General features: G+C 50.3%; 1 long non-coding RNA gene across 1 annotated transcript; it reads right to left on the bottom strand.

Annotated features, from left to right (window-relative positions):
• Positions 1-74: 74 nt before the first annotated feature.
• Positions 75-18,900, bottom strand: LOC149122902 (uncharacterized). The gene is made up of 2 exons (XR_016218622.1): positions 15,006-18,900; positions 75-555 (listed from the first exon to the last, which is right to left on the bottom strand). It is a non-coding gene; the product is annotated as an uncharacterized LOC149122902 (long non-coding RNA).
• Between the last annotated feature and the right edge of the window lie 152 nt (positions 18,901-19,052).

Here is a 19,052-nt window from a genome sequence, read left to right as displayed (position 1 = left end):
ATCACCAGGACTCTGCTGCTCCCCAGCCTCACGGCAGCTTCCCGCCTTCGGCTTTGCAAAGTGCACGCACTCGCTTTCCTTTGTTTCTTGTTTTACTAAACCAACCAAACACAGCACAGGCCCAGCAGGACCACCCTGGGTCCTCGCAGAGTCCCCACTGCCCAGGTCCTGCGACACCCACTGCTCTCGCTGTGGAGAAGGCGTTTATCTGCACGGAGACATTCACCACGTCACAGATGGAGACTGGCTTCTGGCTTCCAGGACGGAGCGTGCAAAGGTCCAGCCCTGGCCTCCTGTTTCGGCCCCGCTCCTCCTGAGACCACAGTTCTGTGGCCTCCCCGTGGACTGTCTGGATCAGACTCAGGAAGTGCAGTCAGCGAGTTTATGTGGACGCTGTCAGCAAACGTGTACTGTAGGTTCATCCACGGATCGTCCGTGTAGCAGCTGCAGCCCCTTAACCCGAGCAAGGTTTGGTTCTGCTCCCGCGTCGCGCAGCCTGCTCGCTGGAGCACACCGAGAGGGCGTAGCAGGCTTCTGGGCGACCGAGACCAAAGTCTAAAGAAAAGAAGGAGGAAGAGGAGGAGGAGGGAGGGGCGGGGGAGGAAGAGGAGGAGAATAAAGATTGGAACTAGAGTAAATCAGGGAGTACAAAGATTTCTCCCTCGTGTGCTCAGAAAGCACCTGGCCCACTCTGCACTGTCCAGCGCAGGCGCGGCCCACCAGCGCGCTCTGCTTGGCTGCTCTCGCCCACCCCACAGCAGCCCACAGGGTGGGCGTCGGCTCATCCGAAAGAGGAGGCCCCAGCGCCAGGGAGGGGTCGTGTCACAGCCGGGGACACGCCGCAGGGAGCTCAGGGACTGAGAGTGGACGAGTCCGGCTCCTGCCGTGTCCAGCCGCGTGGTGGCAGCGTCACTGAGCTGCAGTGCCCTGGGCACTAGCAGCCGGCGATCCCAGAAGCCACAGCTGCCTTCCCTGAACAGTGCTGCATGCAATGCAATCTTTATAACAGTCCTCAATAAATATTTATTGATTAATTTAATGGAAAAGCATTCAGCGGCACTATCCACAGGGGCACTAATGAATTAACTCCCGGCATTCGGCGCTCCGTTATTTACAAAGCACTGTCAGACCCAGTTTTCTTTGTGAATGGCTGCTATGCCCCTGCCTAGACGAGGGAGATCTGTGGAATCAGGTCTTGCGTCTGGCCCTCCTGATACAGCATTGAAATTATTCCATGAGAAGTGGAACAAACGCATCTTCTAATTAATAAAATGATATTATTCTGGTAAATTACCTCAGAGATGAGTGCTGGGCTTCACCACTCCACCCTACAGGAGAACACACAACAGGGACGCCCGAAGATCCTTGAGCTCATCTGACACAGACTGTTTTGTTCCCTGCCGGTGCTCGCGATTCAAATCAAAATCAAAAACTGAGCTGGAGGCACCCAGCCTGGCGTGAACCAGGAGCTCCCTGTGAGCCCGGCCCCCGGCCGGCGAGTGCTGGCCCTCCGCACGAGGACCTGTGTGGAGAACTGATGACTCCAGGCAAGACGGGCCTGCAGCACAGCCGTCACTGGAAGGAAGAGGGAAATGGGTGCTGCCGGAGCCCCTCGACGGGGCACTCTTGGAAGGAGGTAAAGGCTGAGAGCGCTGGGTCGAGAACCTGAGAGTCAGATCTGCTTCCGTGCGTCCGTGCAGCCTGGGGAGACGAGGCAATCGGTGGGGAGGGTGCAGCAGGGGTGTGTGGGCAACAGACAGACCCGCCTCACAACACAGTCCCAGATACCGGATGCAAAGCACCATAGAGTGACAAATCAAAGGCTCGCCCAGATCTGGATCAGTTTCAAAGGGAAACGGGGTAGCGTGGTGCTGGCGACGCCCGACACACGCCGCAGTACCCACGGAGTCCATCACACCGCCTGTCACGCGCCTCTCGGCTCTCATGCGCCCTTGATGTGCTGTGTTGAGAAAGGCCAGCGGCTCTGTGGCAATCTCCCAGAAAATCCATACCTTAATCTAACCATGAGAAAAGATCAGACAAGCCCAAATTGAGGGGCATTGTACAAAATACCTGACTGGTGCGCCTCAAATTGCCGGGGTCACACTAGACAAGAAAACACAGAGAGAGTGTCACGGCCCGCTGGAGATGAGAGGCGGCGTGGGAGGCTGGAAGGAGGAAACAGCCTCGCGGAAACACTGAGATCCGAAGCGGCCTGCGAGGCGAGCTCACCGGGGCACTCCTGGAGCTGAGCACGGGGGGCTGTGTGCCGTGCCTTTGGGGGCATCTGCTGCCGCGACGCTACCCTTGAACCCTCTGTGAGCCTGCTACAAACGGCCAGAAACTGAGTCTTCCCAGCACGTGAAGATACAGGGTGTGGGAGCACTGGGAGGAGATGGGGTGGGGGCGTGCACAGAGCCTGGGGGTGTCCCGGGTGCCTCCCACTCACGCTGGGGCCTGTGTGAAGCCCGTCTTGATGTGATTCCGTGGTGGCTGGGTGAGTTCCTAGGGATGCGTTCTCTAAGACCGAGACCAGCCCACAGGGCACTTGTTGGAGGGTTCTTGGAATCGACACCAGTGCAGAGTGGGAACGAAGGCAGAATGGGCAGTGATGGGATCTCAGTAAAGGCCTGGCTGACCCAGGGAAGCCCTGGAGCAAGGAAGCCCTTCAGCGTTGCCCCTCATCGGCACAAGGCGTCAGGCCTCTGTCCCACGGATTTATCCCTCACTGCAGCGTCGTCTAGGAGTTCCCTGACGGCAATGCCCCACCAGCTCCTGAACGGCAGGCTGAGGGAGCATCGCCCACATCACTGGTCCCCAATCCCAGTGCAACATGTGGTAGCCATAGCAACCGTGTTTACCCATCACATGCACACAGGGCACAGGGCAGCACAGCGGGCAGGCGGTCAGGGTGCGCTGCAGGGCAGGAAACGCAGCATGGCGGGGAAAAGCAGCCCACCCTCCGTGGCGTTCAGATGTACGAATGCTGGGAGGGACGGGAAGCCGAGAGCTGCGAGCAGGGCTCGTGACAATTTACTCTTCTACAGAGGGAAAGGTGACCTTTTGGAAAGGTTTCGAATGCAGGGGAGAAGGCGCCATCTTGACGCCCGTAGAGGCCGCAGCAGCTCTCAATAGCACGCCCGGAGGATTTCACCAGACAGAAAACCACATTCCACGCTGACTCCAAGTCTGCTGGAAGGCTTGGCAGAGGCTGGGCCCCCACGCAGGACTGTGAGGGCCCCCATCCTCTCAGAGGCTCCGGCCCAGACTGCTCTGGGAACATCTCTGTTCTCTCCATGGACAGGGCAGGCTGTGGGGCCGAGAGGGGATCTCTGCACCCGTGACTGCAGGGGCCCCCCGATTGCCCGGAGTGGGTAACTGCAGAGGGCTCTGTGCTCACCCTGAGGACGGCACAGATTCTCCGTGTGGTTCATACACCAGTGTGGGTAGGGGTTGTACCTAGTCTGGGCTAACCTGGGGCACCAGTCACCTAAGAAGAGAGCAGGTGAGCTGTGACTATGCCATCAGGCTGACAACAGAGGGGATCTACACACTCAACTTGGTGTCACCCTGGATTCTTGCCCCACAGCACTGACCAGAGCTCCTTGGCCCCACGCCCCACACTGAAGGAACAGACACTGCACTAAGCCACAGAGACATAGTTCAAAGGTAAAACCCAACAGGGGATTAAACCAACAATTGTTCCCACAAATGCATAAAAATAAATGCAGAAATGCAAGAAACAAGAAGACAACATGATCCCCCATGAACACAACAACGCTTCAATATTAGAATGCAAAGATGAAGACATTGATGAAAGGTAATTCAAAAGAATGGTCATAAAATTACTCAGAAACACAGAGAAACAAATTTATGAGAAAAAGAAATCCTTACATGATATGAATGAAAAATTTTGTTGAGAAATTGAGATATTGAAGAGAAACTGAAATATTAGAAATGAAGAATTTAATATGTCAAATAGAAAATACAGTGGAAGCTTCAACAACAGACCTGGTAAGACAGAAGAAAGATTATCTGAGTTAGAAGACAAATCTTTAGAAATATCTGTTAAATAAAAAAAAACTGAAAATAGTATTGAAAATATATGGAATACCATCAAATGACCAAACACATGTGTCTGAGGAGCTCCTGAAGGTGTGGAAAGCCAGAATGGAATAGAGGACATATTCAGTGAAATAATTACAGAAAATTTCCCTGATCTGGAGAAACAAATGGGCATCCAAGTACACATAGAACTCCAAATTGAGATGACAAGAACTGATCTTGAATATAACAGATTATAGTCAAATGTTCAACAGTAAAACAAAAAAAGATTCCAAAATGTGCACAAGAAAAATGCCAGATAGCTTTCGGAGGACCTCTAATTAGGCTAATAGCTGACTTCTCATCAGAAACCCTACAGGCTATGAGAGGATGGAGAGACATAGTCCAAGTCCTAAAAGTAAGAAACTTTCAACCCTGAATACTGTACCCAGCAAAGCTCTCATTTATAAATGGAGGTGAAATAAAGACCTTCCAAAAACAAACAGAAACTGAAAGAATTTGTCACCACTTGTCCACCCTTAGAAATGATTCTTAAGGCTGTGCTACACAGAGAAATAAAGAATGATAGTCATCTTTATCAAAGAATGTGAAGGCAAAAATCTCTTTGTAAAAGTACAAAGAAAATGCCAGGCAAACAATAGGAATGTGTATGGGAAAATGGTGGGACCAAATCATTACTTATCAATAATAAACTTGAATGTAAAGGCCTAAATTCCCCAATTAAAAGATACAGACTGGCTGAATGGATTAAAAAACAAGAGCAATCTATTTTCTGCCTACAACACACTTCACTGACAAAGACACATGCAGACGCAAAGTGAAAGGATGGAAAAAGATATTCCATGCTAACAAAAAGCAAAAATGAGCAGGTATAGCCATCTAATATCATTCAAAACAGACCTTAACACAAAACCTGTTAAAAGGGACAAAGAAGGGCACTGGGTCATGATAAAGGTCTCAAGTCAATAGGATGTTATGACCATAATAAATATATATACACCCAATACCAGGGCACCTGGCTCTTTAATGGATTGAAATGGAGACATAAACTCCAATACAATAGTAATGGGGGACTTCAGCACCACACTTTCTAAAATGGACAGTTCAACTAGACAGAAAATCAACAAATAAACAATAGAGTTAACTGACACTATGGACCAAATGGACCTAACTGATAGCTACAGAACTTTTTCATTCCACAGTTGTAGAATACATATTCTTCTCATCAGTACATGGAACTTTCTTCAGGGTAGATCATATGCTAGGCCTAAAGCAAGTCTCAGAAAATTCAAAACAATTAAATCATACCATATATCTTTTCTGACCACAATGGAATGAAACTGGAAATTAACAACCTAAGAATCTCTAGAAAATACACAAACACATGGAGACTGAATGACACACTCCTGAATGAATAGCAGGTCAGAGAAGAAGTCAAAAGAGAAATCAAAAAATGTCTGGAAACAAGTGAAGACAACAATCTAACATATCAAAAGGTATGGGATACAGCAAAGGCAGTGCAAAGAGGGAAGTTACAGCAATTAGTATCGACAGCAAGAAATTGGAAAGACATCAAATAAATAAGCTATTGATGCATCTCAAGGATCCAGAAAACCAACAAACCAAACACAAAATTAGGAAGAAAGGCACAAGTAAAATTAGAGAAGAAATACAAAAAATCAGTGAAATAAAGATCTGGTTATTTGGAAAAAAAAAAAAAAAACAAACAAAACTGATACCCATTGGCCCAACTAACCAAAAACAAGAGAAAAGATCCAAATTAATAAAATCAGAGCTAAAAAAGGTGATGTAACAACAGATACCACTGAAATAAAAAGAATCATCAGGAATTACTACAAACAGCTATATGCCAACAAATTGGTAAATCCAGAAGGCTTGGACAGATTCCTGGGCACATACAATTTACCAAAATTGAGTCATGAAGACGTAGAAACAGACCAATAACCAAGATGTTGAACAAATCTGTAATAAAGACCCTCCCAACCAGGAAAATTCCAGGACTGGATGGCTTCACTGTTGAATTCTTTCAGACCTTTTAAGAACTAATTCTGGCCAGCGCCACGGCTCACTAGGCTAATCCTCTGCCTAGCGGCGCCGGCACACTGGGTTCTAGTCCTGGTCAGGGCGCCGGATTCTGTCCTGGTTGCCCCCCTTCCAGGCCAGCTCTCTGCTGTGGCCAGGGAGTGCAGTGGAGGATGGCCCAAGTCCTTGGGCCCTGCACCCCATGGGAGACCAGGATAAGTACCTGGCTCCTGCCATCGGATCAGCGCGGTGCGCCGGCTGCAGCACGCTGGCCACGGTGGCCATTGGAGGGTGAACCAACAGCAAAGGAAGACCTTTCTCTCTGTCTCTCTCACTGTCCACTCTGCCTGTCAAAAAATAAAAAAAAAAAGAACTAATTCCTTTTCTTATTAACTATTCAAAACAACTGAAAGGGAGGGAATCCTCCCAAACTCCTACAAGGCCAGCATCACCTTAATTCCAAAAACAGAAAAATAAACAACAAAGAAAGAGAACTACAGACCAATATCACTGATGAACATAGATGCAAAAATCCACCAAGATCATTGTACTGAGTACAATTGATCCCTGGTATGCAGAGATGGTTCAACCTGTGCAGAATAATAAATGTGATACATCACATTAACAGATTGAGGAATAAAAACCATATTATTATCTCAATCAGTGCAGAGAAGGCATTTGATAAAATACAACATCCTTTCATGGTAAAAAATAAAAACAAAAACACAAAACAAACAAAAAACCTTAATCAAATTGGGTATGGAAGGAACATTCCTCAACACAATCAAGGCAATATATGAGAAACCCATGGCCAGCATCATATTTAATGGGGAAAAATTGGAAGCATTTCCACTAAGATTCAGAACCAGACAAGGATGCTCACTTCCATCATTGCTATTAAATATAGTCCTAGAAGTTCTATCTGGAGCCATTAGGCAAGAAAAAGATGTCAAACAGATACAAATTGGAAAGGAGAAATCAAATTATCTCTGTTTGCAGATGACATGGTTTTATATATAAAGGAATCAAATGATTCCACTAAGAGACTACTGGAACTCAGAGTTTGGTAAAGTTGTAGGATATAAATTCAACAAACAAAAATCAATAGCCTTTGTAAACACAGACAATGCCATAGCTGAGAAAGAACTTGTAAGGTCAGACATAAATGTTTACAATGAATCACTAGAGAAGGGCATTTTATAAATACAAAAAAAAAGGAGCGTGGGTGGCTCTATCATTTCAGGCAAAGCGGACTTTAGCATGTCAGGATGGGCACGTGTCTGACGTGTGAGTTAGGATTCCCGGTAGGACACCAGAATGCCCGGGCTCAATGCCTGCCTCTTGCTCCTGTTTGCGACTGAAGCCTTGGAGGAAGTGGTGGTGCCTCAATGACTGGGTCCCTGCTGCCCACACGTGAGATTCTGAGTGGGTTCCTAGTTCCTGGCTTCGGTACCAGCCCAGCCTGAGGTCACTGTGGCAATCGGGGAGTGAACCAGTGAACAGAGTGCTCTCTCTCTCTCTCTCTCTCTCTCTCTCTGTCTCTTTCTCTCATAAAAAGGAAAAAAGATTATATATTAGTAATAGGTTGAATAGTGCAGGGAGATATAATAATTATAAACATCTGTGCACCTAATAACAGATCATCAAACTATGTGAAGCAAAAATATATGGAACTAAAGGGAGAAACAATTCTACAATAATATTTGAGACTTCGACCATCTTTTCAGTGGATCAATCAACAAGAGAGAAGATAATCAAGGGGGCAGAAGATCTGAAGAAACAGCACGCGTACTAGATGCAGCAGACACACAGGAACCTTGACGCACTAACACTGGAACATACTTTCTCCTCCGACTGGAGGAAAGACTGTACTCATGTGTTAGCCACAAATTAAGTCTCCATAGATTTTAAAAGAGTTATTATTATACATCGTATCCTCTTCGGCTACAACATAATAAAGGCAGAAATCAATAACAGAAGGAAAACTGGAAAATTAACAAATTTTGGAACTCAAAAGACACACCCTTAAACAATAAATCAAAGCAGAAATCACAAGGGAAATTAGAAAATGCTTAGAGATGAATGAAAATGAAAGTACACACAGCCAAGCTTAGGGAACACGGCCTGGGGAAATTCATTGCTATAAATGCTTACATTTGAAAAACAGAAGGATATCAAATTATTAACTTTATAACTGAAGAAACTAGGAAAAATTAAAGGACTAAACCAAAACTAGCAGAAGAAAGGAAATGATAAAGGTTAGAGCAGAACTGAAAGAAATAGAGAATTCAGAGAGAGAATCTGTGAAAATAAAAGGTCGTTCTCTTTCAAAATGACATCGACAAGCCTTTAGCTAAACGGACTAAGAAAAATAAGACTTAAATCACTAAAGTCAGCAATGGAGATGAGTTCTGCAAAAGCAAGGAGCATCATGAGAGCTTACCGTGAGCAACTGCACGCGCAAACAGGATGATCTGGAAGAAAATGACAGACTCTAGCGTCACACCATCTACTAGGATTGATCAGGAAGAAATAAAAAATCTGACTAGATTTACAGTGAGAAGTGATGGAACTAGCAGTAAGAACAAATCCCCAAACGCAGAAAACCACTCGTCTGGGTGGCTTCACCGGTGCATTCTACCAGGTCTGTCCTGTTAGCGTACCCTGACACTACAGTCAGACAAAAACATGAGAGAAGAAAACCACAGCTCAGTGTGCATTCTGGACCACGCAAAGGCCCTCAACAAGCTACCGGCAGGCAGACACCACCAGTCTGCTAAGGGTGCCTGCCATACTCCAGGGGATTCCCTCCAGGAAGGCCACTGTACTCAGTGATGAAAGAGTTTTCCTTCAAGATTAAGAATCAAGGCGAGGCCAGTGCCGCAGCTCACTAGGCTAATCCTCCACCTTGCGGCGCCGGCACACCGGGTTCTAGTCCCAGTCGGGGCACTGGATTCTGTCCTGGTTGCTCCTCTTCCAGGCCAGCTCTCTGCTGTGAACCAGGAAGGCAGTGGAGGATGGCCCAGGTGCTTGGGCCCTGCAACCCATGGGAGACCAGGAGAAGCACCTGGCTCCTGCCATCGGATCAGCGCGGTGCGCCAGCTGCAGCACGCTGGCCGTGGCGGCCATTGGAGGGTGAACCAATGGCAAAAAGGAAGACCTTTCTCTCTCTCTCTCTCTCTCTCTCTCTCACTGTCCACTCTGCCTGTCAAAAAAAGAATCAAGGCGAGAATGACCACTTTCAATCATGTCTATTCACTATAGCACCAGAAATCCGAGCCAGAGCAATCAGTCAAGAAAAAGAAAGAAAATGCATCCAAGTTGGAAAGGAAGAAGTAGAATTATCTCTATTAACAGATATGTTTAGGTAGAAAACTAAAGGTTCCACAAAAAACTGTTAGAAATGATAAATGAATTCAGCAAAGTAGCAAGATACAAATTCAACACAAATAAATCAGTTTATTTCTATGCACTAGCAATGAATAATCCTCAAAGGAATTTTTAAAAAGTCCATTTACAACAGGTTCAAAAAGAATAAAATACCTAGTAATTAACTTATTCATGGAGGTAAAAGACTTGTGCAATGCCAACTACAAAGCATTTTTGAAAGAAAACAAAGAGGACATAAGTAAACTGGAAGCCACTTAAATATTACGATGTCAGCACTAAGATCATCTAAAATGATCTTCAGATTTAATGCAGTCTATCCAAATTCCAATCATTTTTTTCAGAAGTAGAATGAAAATTTAATTCACACAGAAATTCAAGAACTGTCTAGACAATCCTCAAGATGAACAAATCTGGAGGACTCACACTTTCTGATTTTATTTTATTTAAAATTTTTATTCGTGTTAGAAGGAAGAAACAGAAGAAAGATTCATCATGGGTGCACTGTCAGCTCCGTGGGGACACACAGACGCTGGGATCCCCGCGGGTGTGCAGGAGGGAGGCACGCGTCAGGTGCGCTCTGAGGGTGTGCAGAGGAAGGCGTCAGGGGCCGCTCTGGGTCTCAGGCGCCGCTCGCCCAGGCCAGCAGAGCTGAGTCAGGTCCCAGCCTCCTGAGGATGCAGAGAACTTGCCCGGCTGGAGTGTGGGTTTCCTTCCTCCTGCACTGTGTAAGAGCCAAAGCCACAGATGCTGCAAAGAGCTTTCACAACCTCTCGCCACGCTCAGTCTCCTTCCAAGGCAAGACTGCAGGAACTAGCCCGGCCCCACGTCCGCGGTGCCCCTGCGCACGGCTGCGCATCGGCAGGGCCAGGTGTCTGGGGCGGGACCCACACAACACCCTTGGCGATGGCTCACTTGACCTCACATCCACTCAAGTGGCTTTCTGAGGGTCACAGATTAATTTTGTAGAAAATAACGGAGAAAATAAAGAAGGAGTTGGTATTATGGGAGGAAGAAACCTATGAATCTCCATAACTGGAACTCCGGAAAGAATTGATAGATTATTAAACAGCCATGAATGGGGAGAGTATTACTGAGTTCAGTGATTTACCCGATTGAACATTCTTTTCTGCCCTGTAATATGATAATGTGCAAAGATACGCACGACTAATGCTTGAATGAGGAACATTATCTAATATGCTTCCAAGACCCCTGAAATCAATTAGATGACTGCAGGACCCTTTGACAGAAGCAAAGAGGCGTCATGGCATCACTCCCGTGGAGAGAACCAGCTCAGAGGACAGGTCTGCGGCTGAAGACGAGATGCATCTTGTTCCAGTGAAGAAGGGTTATGTAGTCCTGAGTAGTCTAATCTAATACACACTGCATTCGGGATGTGAACTTTATTATCAGGGACAGCAGCCTTTGGAAATGGAACAACCCACTGAGATGCTGAATTACTGGGCTTTCTATTCACAATGTGACACTGAAAATAAGGGAAATAAGCTTTGCATGTATCACTCTCCAGACTGAGTCACAGGACAGATGGCTGGCGCCTCCTCTGTGCAGGAGCCCCGAGGCCCAGGGCCGTGGCCTGCTCCACCCTTCCTGTTTGGGCAGCACGCTGCAGTGTCTGTGTATTAAATTATCTGATTTTAATTAAGCTAGAATGAAGCAGACAAGTAGTTTAAAAGAGTTTCCCCGAGAGCCACAGGCCAAAGCTATCACTAATAATGCAGATGTGAGTGGGCAGCTCAAAAGCAGCAAGGCTCACCGTCCCTTGGCCTTGGAATAGCCCCAGGCACCCAGGAAGTGAGACGCGACAGTGTGGGCAGTCCCGACCGGACACTGGACGCCACCAGGAAGGGTCTTCAAAATGCTCACGTCCCTGGTTGCTAGGAATGAACTTTGCCCTTGTGTCATCAGCTAAAAATAAGATGATCAGTTAAACCCAAAATAGTATTTATACAATTCTCATGCTTTCTCTTTCTCTTTTTTTAAAGATGTATTTATTTGAAAGATAGAGTTACAGAGAGAGAGAGAGAGAGAGAGAGAGAGAGAAGAAGAAGAAGAAGAAGAAGAAGAAGAAGAAGAAGAAGAAGAAGAAGAAACAGAGAGGTCTTCCATCCGCTGGTTCACCCCCAAAATGGTCACAGCAGCCAGGGCTGGGCCAGGTCACAGCCAGGAGCCAGGAGCGTCTTCCAGGTCTCCCGCGTGGGTGCAGGCCCAAGCTCTTGGGCCATTCTTTGCGGCTTTCCCAGGCACATTAGCAGGGAGCAGGATCAGAAGTGGAGCAGCTAGGGCTCAACTGGGTGCCCATAAGGAATGTTGGCACCATAGGCTGGGGCTTTAACCAGCTGAGCCACAGCACTGGCCCCAATTCTTGTGCTTTCTACATGACTACTATTATGAATGTAGGTATTAGCAACAGCATAATTCTGCAGTTCACAAACATCATTCATAAGCTACTATAAAATACAAACATTTCAGGAAATACTGTTTAACAATCAGATTCTTGAAAAGCATTCAGAAGCCACTATTTTAATTTATTGTTTTCAGTTAGAGGAACGGCCTTAAAATCCAGGTTTCAAAAGGAAACCGATGGCGCATGGGAGGCTGGATGAGCAGAAAGGGAGGGGAGAGAGCTGGGAAGACGAGAGTGAGCCGAGGGCAGGCGGCGAGGGGGCAGGTCCATCCTGCGCAGGGAGCCCGTCCAGAGAGGACTCTGACCGAGCGCGGACGAAAGACCACAGCAGGGGAGAGAACGGGAGGGAGGGCACCCTCTTCAGCAGTGGGGAGGAAGGAGATGAGGAAGAGGAGTCCGTGTCTGGGTGCCCCTTCCGTCTCAGGGCTCCCGGTGAGCTAAACAGGAAAGGCTTCTCACTCTGCTTCTCCAACTCCAGGGATCCGGGAGAGGCAGGATCGGAGGCAGTGACCGGGCTGGGCCCGAGAGCCGGCATTTCAGACGGCTGCAGGTGGTGGGGCCGCAGGCGGCCCACGGCCCTACAGCAGCACGTGTCGCAGCCGTCAGCCCTGAACTTACTGAACTGTGCATGCGCCCCCTGGTGCAGTCAGATTCATAAACGTAAAAAGTCATAGACTTGCTATCATTTGCTGATGGCATCAGAGAGGCTACAAAATGTGACCAAGAACTGAAAGTTGTAAATGACACCATTTTAGATACAGAATTCCTAGCGTCTTCTTCCCATACCACCCCACGGGGTCCCATTTGACACCCCCAGAGCGGGAGCCCTACTTGGGGGCTGCAGGGCCGGGGGAAGGGTCTGTTCTTGCTTTCTGTCTGATACTTGGGGTCGTGTCAGGAGAATGGCTGCACTGTGAGACATGGTTGCATAAACCAGGAATTTGTTGAGTGTAGTGTCCATTTCTAACGTGGAATTCCTGTACATTTGATGCTTTTTGAAAATGGTGGGATTATCGCTGCTTATTAATCCTTGCAAACCCTGCACACTAAGTAAATGCAGCCAGTATAGAACAAGCCGAGTGCTGGGGTCGGCACCGTGGCTCACTTGGTTGATCTTCCGCCTGTGGCACCAGCATCCCATATGGGCGCCGGGTTCTAGTCCCAGTTGCCCCCCTTCCAGGCCAGCTCTCTGCTGTGGCCCGGGAGTGCAGTGGAGGATGGCCCAGGTTCTTGGGCCCTGCACCCCATGGGAGACCAGGAGAAGCACCTGGCTCCTGGCTTCAGATCAGCGCAGCTCCGGCCGTGGCGGCCATTTGGGGGGGTGAACCAACGGAAGGAAGACCTTTCTCTGTCTCTCTCTCTCTCACTGTCTAACTCTATCTGTCAAATAAATTAAAAAAAAAAAAAAGAACAAGCGAGTGCTCTTCTGGCTAACCCACGTTGAAGCAATGCGACTGCCGCACCCCAGCCTTTCCAGCCTCTGGCTGCCCTTCACTCCTGGTCTGCAGACGCAGCGCTCAGGCGTCCGCCCCGCGAGCAGCAGCAGCAGCCACCTACCAGGGGCCTCCAGGGGCCTCCAGGGGCTGCGCCTCCCCCACCCCCCACCTCCCACCTCCCACCGGAAGTACAGAAAGGCCGGCTGCGACTTGCCTGAGGAACTGTAAAATTGTATAATTATTTATTTATTGTCCTCGCAAAGCAAGTAAATTGTCTAGACAACACCTCTCCAATAGCAATTTACCAATCCTACAGAATTAGTTACAAATCAGGAGCCAGCGCCACCGTGGCATAGTGGGCAAAGCTGGCGCCTAGGACGCAGGCGTTCCCTATGGGCACTGATTCCCGTCCTGGCTGCTCCACTTCCAACCCAGTCCTCCCTGATAATGACCTAGAAAAAGCAATGGAAGATGGCCCAAGTGTCTGGGCCTCTGCCACCCTCGTGGGAGACCCCAAAGAATCCACTGGCTCCCGGTCTTGGCCTGGCCAAGTCCTGGCTGTTTCGGCCATCTGGGGAGTGAACCAGTGGTGGAAGATCTCTCTGGGCCTCCCTCTCTCTGTAACTCCTACTTAGTTGCAAATCTAGTGTTCAAAGAACTTCCTATAGAATTAGTTAAAATACAGATACTTAGTGTTACTGAGATTCTTAGAAATCTGAATGAAAGAAAAATAAAAGTACACATAAATCCCAAATAAAGATAAAACAAGTAAAATCTCTAATCAATAAGGAAGTGGTATTGTGAAGATCCAATCAACGGGCTTGGGACAGTCTTCCTTATAGAAAAACCACAAAGGGGCCATTTAGGCCCAGCGGGAAACAGATGGCGCCTTCACACTAGGGCACCCTGAGGAGGCTTAATAAAGGGATCCCGCCAGAGGTGCTGCAGGCGGGGTGGTGAATGCACTCCTGCAGCAGGAAGGAAGCAGAGCGGCTACCCCCCCCCCCCCCCGTCCAGAGAGAAAGGGGACGCTCAGGCAGGTGTGCGGGGGGTGAGCTGCCCTCGGAGCTCCTGGAGCCGCAGGAGACACTTCCAGAAGGGTGGTGTTCAGGAGCGCCTGGGCTTCCTCTCCACCCCCGCCCCCACCCCCACCACTCCCTTTGGCTCCTCACTGCCTGAAGCAAACCAGAGGCCAGAGAGCAAGGGGCCCTGTGCTGCGCACCACGGAAGAGCAGGGCGCAGAGAGCACAGGAACCGTCTGGAGCGGCGGAAGGAGACGTCCGGGACCAGCGACCGCGCACCAGCGGGGAATCAGCTCCGGGCGAGGAGCCGCCTCTTCTTGACGCCAGAGCCGCTCAGTGTGGTTGGCACTGGCTTCTCCTTGCAGGTAGCAACGTACCTACCGCACGGCGGCCTCGTTATTCAAGGACAAAGCTTCCCCCGTGGGGTCAACTCCAGCCAGCGTGCACGGCGCTGTCCTTGCCAAGGAGCCGGCAGAGCGCAGCGTCATGTTGCCTCTCCCAGCAACAACTCCCAAGGACACGGGAGAAGAAAGCAGATGCCCCAAACCCTGCGAGACCCCTCTGGGTGCGCCCCGGGCACGGTGAGCAGATTCACAGAAAAATAAAGAGAAGACTCCTCCTGCCTACCCTCAGCCACCGCTCTGAGATGGCCAACGCCGCTCCAGGTCCGTCTCGAGGCAGCAGACACAGCGTCAGAACATCCCTGAAACTCCGAGTCCTGTCGCTGTCCCAGGGAAACCGAGTCAGAAATGGTGGGAGGAAGCCCCGACGTCCGTGTCAGCGAGCACTCTGCAAGATTCGGCCACTCGCTGGCGCTTGCGCAGCTCCGGGACAGACAAGCAAGGAGTGGTCAGAGTCAGCCAATGAAAGCACAGTGCAGCTGGCTCCACTTGAATTTCGGATAAACAACACACACCTTCCAGCCTAAGGACGTGCCCGCAAGTCAAACCCTGCTGGGCGCCGTTTCACCTGCCCAGCCTCAGCTGCACTTGGGGGCCGTGTGCTCCGTCACAGCTGCTGCAGCCGCCTTCCAGAGTGAGCTCAGAGGCAGGCGGGACGCACAGGGACCGTGTGGGGCCAGCAGGACCAGCTCAGCCGCCCAAAACGCACCGTCGGCCGGCAGCAGAGCTGGTGACGCGGCAGACTTCCCCGTCTCCCAGCTCAACGTGTTTCTGACATCAGAGTAGTGGCAAGGCCTTCCCGAGATAAGGAGAAAGGAGGCGTCGCCCTGGGGATGAAGTGTGGTTGTGAGCCGCCCGCCTGTGAACTCCGGCTGGCTGTAGCCCTTATCTGCATATTTGTAACCATTTCAGGTTCTGCTTGGGAGTACAGAGCGATGGTGGTAACCCTCAGCAGACGGCTTAGTGCTCAGTATGTGTGTGAAGAAAAACATCTTCAGTAGGGCCGGGGCTGTAGCGCAGAGGGTTAACACCCTGGCCTGAAGCGCCAGCATCCCATACGGGAGCCGGTTCTAGTCACGGCTGCTCCTCTTCTGATCCAGCTCTCTGCTATGGCCTGGGAAAGCAATAGAAAATGGCCCAAGTCCTTAGGCCCCTGCACCCATGTGGGAGACCCGGAAGAAGCACCTGGCTCCTGGCTTCGGATCAGCCCAGCTCTGGCTGTTGCAGCCATCTGGGGAGTGAACCAGCAGATGGAAGACCTCTCTCTGTCTCTACTTCTCTCTGTAACTCTGCCTTTGAAATAAATAAAAATAAATCTTTAAAAAAAAATATCTTCAGTAACTACATTCCCATGCGTACTACTGTATCCTTCCTGTGGCCACCATGTGACATTAGAATGTCCAATCAAATGCAGGTAACCAAACAAGGGAGACAAGGAGGCTAAAGCCACACATGAGGAAATACCCCCTCTTTGTTCAGGGCTCAGGATTTGGGATAAGAAACCCACCTGGGCCTTATGCCAGCACAGTAAAAGACTACTTCCTGTTACGAGACCTTGGTTTTTCTTGTCTCTGCAGCTGGATCCTGCGACAGTGAGAGGCGCAAACTCCAGCCTCTCTCAGGACCACTGAGGTGGACACTCGGGATGTGGACAAGGACACAGCTTAGCAAGTCTCCCAGAAGACTTCCACGTTGGCTGAGCCTGAGAAAACTGCTGGAATCCACAGCTGAATCCCTCTGCTCTCTGTCCGAGGTCCAGCTGAGAAGACTGGGTGTCCCGGAGAGCAGAGAGTTCGGCCTGGAATCGCCTGTGCACCCTGTGCCACCGTGTCCCTGGGGAGTGCACGGCCAACACCGCCCTCTGTGGGGAGTGCACGGATGGGCCCTGCACTGGGGGCCGAGCCGCGGGAGCGCAGCCTCTGGGGACAAACCGCACCCAGACTGCGCGGGCGCCATCTCGGGAGTGCGTGGAGGCTTCGAGGTGAGGAGGGCCGTCCGTGAACTAAATCAGAAAACGGGGCCAGGTGCGGACGAACAGCCAAATGACGCATGCGCTGGTCCTTTGCACACATGGAAGAGGACAGCTCTGGCCGAAATACTCGAGAAGTAAAGGGAACAGAGTGGCGAGAGCGAGCGGCAGCGAAGGGGCGCCCGAGGTTTGGGACCGAAAGAAAGCTCCGGGGTCCCACCTTGCGCCCGGGGCCCTGGGCAGGAAGCCGGGACCACGAGAGAAGCCGCCATTTGGAAAGTCGCTGCGGGGGCCACCCCCATCTGCAGGGGCCAGGGGGCGCGGCTGCCCCAGTGCAGGGCCAGGCCTCACCCTCCGCTGCCAGTCTCCCGAAGCTTTCCCTCGGCCCAGCCCCATCGGATTAGCAAGGTGCTGTGCACCTGAGGGCTAAAAAGGGCGGTAACACCGGTCTCCCTGAGAGGGTGAGGCCGGGCCGCAGCCCTGGCCGTGGTGTGGAGCTGGGCAGTCCCGCGGCCTGCAGAGGAAGGGGCTTCGTGTCCTCTAGGGCGGCCGGAGGCACCTGCGGCTACCCGCTGAGCACGCTCCTTGCCGCAGTAAATCCCAGGCCCACAGATGCACGGGGATGGCGACCCGCACAGCCAGCTCACGGCAGGGGCTGCTCAGGGCTAACGTGCAAGTCTTTAATTCAATTAGCAGCTCCGCCCCTTCACACGCGCTCCATCCAGATCCAGCCTGCGTCTGCTGACGGTGGCCTGCGTCTGCTGACGGTGGTCTTGAGAGACCCTCTCTGACCTGGTTTTGCAGGTTGAGAAACACACAGTGTTTGGTTTTGCATTATGTCCTCAGTGACAGCATTCTGTAGCGTCGGGGGTACCTGATTGCTGAGGTTTGCTGGTGGACAGCTTCCCGGGTCCCTAACGATGTGTTTTTGTGGGTTTGCTGTCATTCCACTGGGCTTCGGGGAGACAGAAGGTGTGACCTCATATATGCATTCACCATCTTGAACAAGAAGTTCTCAGAAATTCATTTAGAATGAGGACAGGGAGCTGGGACTGATTTGGTCTCTCTGAAAAGAGCAAACATTGTTGATGATTTAGAAAAATGTGTTCTAGTGGTTTGAGTCAAGATTCTTAAATTATTTACCAGATTCAGGCTGAGCTGCTAGAACTGAACAAAACAAACAGAATGAATCTAAAAGAAAAGTGGGTCAGCAAGAATTGGGACTTTTAATGGCGTCTACAGCCTTCGACGTGAACGCCACCAAGACGCCAGGCCCAGGCGTCACACACACAGCAAGTGCGTCAAGAGTTGCCGAGGAGGAAGGAGGTGAATTTAACTACTCTGTTAGAACAACCCTCCTTTGCCCTGCTTGCTTTCTCCCTGTGGAAATGGTCACTCAGATTCCCTGGAAATGGCCTGAGAGTCGAATTTAACTGTGTGTGCAGGATATTCTAACCTGCTGAAAGGAGACAGAGCATGAGGGCTGCATAGTCGTTCCTGGTTTTCCTGTGGCCCCGTTAGGACATTTTCTGTCGGAGCCACTGGAAAGGGCCCTTGATGAGGTTACCCACACGATGTGCACAAAGGCTCCTGGCAGATTTTAGTAAAGAAACGGATGGACCTGAGCTCTAGAAGTACATCCAGTCTACGGGCCCCCAGCCCTCATCACACTGTCACCACGTGGTTTGGCCTGAGGTCCTCACAGCTGTCACACTGTTGGGCTCTCCAGCCTGACCCAAAGCCTAGACAGAGAAAGACTCTCCCACCTGACAGGGCATCACAATGAGGGAGACTTCGTCTCCTGGAACCCAGGGCAAGTCCGCCTTCTTGCTGGGGAAGGATCAATTACTTTCTGTCAGAGGCCACACGTGGTGGAAGGGGCAAGGCAGCTGGCTGGGCCTCTTCTGCAGGGGTACTGATCCCATTCCTAGGACACAAAGTCCTCAGCTCCTAAGGGCCCTGTCTCCTAAAACCATCACCTGGAGGTTTAGAATTTCCAGCCGTGGTGGTGGTCATTAGCCCAGCAGTCAAGACGCCTGTGCCCCAACCTGAGTGCCTTGAGCTGTTTCCCAGCTCTGCTGATCCAACTTCCTGCTGTGCAGACCCTGGGGGCAGTGGCAGTGGCTCGAGTAACTTGGTCCCTGCCACCCACATGGGAATCCTGGATTGAATTCCTGGCTTCTGACTGCAGCCCAGCCCAACCTCATTGATTGCAGGCATTTGGGGAATGAGCCAGTGAATGGGAACAAACTCTCTCTCAGATAAATGTTAAAATAATTTCAACATGAATATCCGAGTGCAAAC

This window comes from Oryctolagus cuniculus, chromosome 12 (genome assembly GCF_051225735.1).
Source record: "Oryctolagus cuniculus isolate XC-2025 breed Fujian yellow rabbit chromosome 12, ASM5122573v1, whole genome shotgun sequence".
Taxonomy (NCBI): Eukaryota; Metazoa; Chordata; class Mammalia; order Lagomorpha; family Leporidae; genus Oryctolagus; species Oryctolagus cuniculus.
Note: the sequence above shows the minus strand (reverse complement) of the source record. Positions and strands in the feature narration are given on the sequence as shown.